The sequence below is a fragment of the Choloepus didactylus genome, chromosome 10 (genome assembly GCF_015220235.1).
Source record: "Choloepus didactylus isolate mChoDid1 chromosome 10, mChoDid1.pri, whole genome shotgun sequence".
NCBI lineage: Eukaryota > Metazoa > Chordata > Mammalia > Pilosa > Megalonychidae > Choloepus > Choloepus didactylus.
The window spans coordinates 61,793,349-61,794,890 of NC_051316.1; the positions used below are offsets into that span (position 1 = coordinate 61,793,349).

The 1,542-nt window shown below is 37.7% G+C and overlaps 1 non-coding gene across 1 annotated transcript; it reads left to right on the plus strand.

Annotated features, from left to right (window-relative positions):
- Positions 1–210: 210 nt before the first annotated feature.
- Positions 211–337, plus strand: LOC119505804. Its single transcript, XR_005210844.1, has one exon. It is a non-coding gene; the product is annotated as a U6atac minor spliceosomal RNA (small nuclear RNA).
- The last annotated feature ends 1,205 nt before the right edge of the window (positions 338–1,542 follow it).

Below are 1,542 nucleotides of genomic sequence, written 5' to 3' on the forward strand. Positions count from 1 at the left end.
GAAGAAATGGATGCGAAATTGCAAGATTTTAAAGAACACAACAAAGATTCCATGCCCATGTCATGGCAACTCTCTCACATTTAGGACTTCAAATTTAAAATATATATGAAATCATTGATCACACTCAGGATCATGAAAGAAAGAGGAATCATTGGAAACTTTAAAAACAACAACAGGTCATGTGGATTTTAGCACTCACAAGATTAGGGAGTGTTGTGTGAAAGGAGAGAAAGTCAGCACTCTCTTTGACAAGGATGGAAGAGGCCCTCCGGCCTGCACAACACACATATGGTCAAGGCATCGCCACCTACTTCCTGGCATCTAACCATCGTTTTAATGTTTGTTTTAATGCAAACTAGAGTCTATAGTTCACAGTAACATTGTAATATGTTTGCATTAATTGTAACAAAGGCAATATACCAATGCTAAATGTCAATAAGAGGGGTATATAAAGGAGGTGCATGGGATTCTTGGCGTTGGTGGTGTCTGACTTTTTTATTGTATTTTATTTAATTTTAATTTTTTTTGTTGCATTTTAGTTACCTGTTTTTCCCTTCCTTTTTCCTTTTGCTTTTTTTCCCTCTTCTTCTTTCTTTGAGGTAGAAATGGAAATGTCCTTATATAGAAAGTGTTGGTGAATTTATAACTATGTGATTATACAGGGAACCATTGACTGTTCACTTAGGATGTAATGTATGGTGCATGAATAAAACCATCTAAAAAAATAAACAGAGGGATACAAGTGCAGAAGAAAATGTGGAGAAAGGGATGTACCTAATCACCATTTGTGGGGAAGTAGAATGGTGCAGCCCATTTGGAGGGCAATGTGATGGTTCCATAGGATGTTAAGCATGGGGTTGCCGTATGGTTCTGCAACTTGGTTATTGGGTATAAACTTGGAAGAACTGAAAAGAGGGACAAAAATGGACATTTGCACAGTGGGGTTTATGGTGCCAGTATTCACAGTTTGCAGTGGATGGAGGTGGCCTAATGGTACATCGACTGCAGTGTATAAATAAAATGAAATATTAAGCTGCTATAAGAAGGAGTGAAGTTGTGAGGTGCATGGACATTGAGGACAGTATGTTGAGTGAAATAAACCAGAAATGGAAAGAAAAACATTATAATGCCTCACTAACATGGACTAACTATAATGTGCAAACTTTGAGAATTGAGTCTGAGAGCACAGGTCATCAGGGGAAGGCTTATTGTAAAGGTACCTAGATTGTAAGCTCTTATAGCAAGCTCTTACAAACTCTATTCCTGAGTTATAATGGTTATTTCTAAATTCTGAGATGCTGAGATATTTGTGTATAACCTGGTTGGTCCCTGGAAGTTTGGGTATCTGTGTGACACCTGAGACTCAGAGCCAGAGTCCGACAACTATGAATGTCAGCATTACCCCATACAGCAAATGTTAAGGAGTCTGGAAAAAGAGATTGGACTTCAATTAGAGATATGGATGAAATGGACTTGATTAGAACTGAGGTAAATTAGACTAAAGGGTAAAGAACTACAGTGACGGTGCTTTTAAAACTTCAA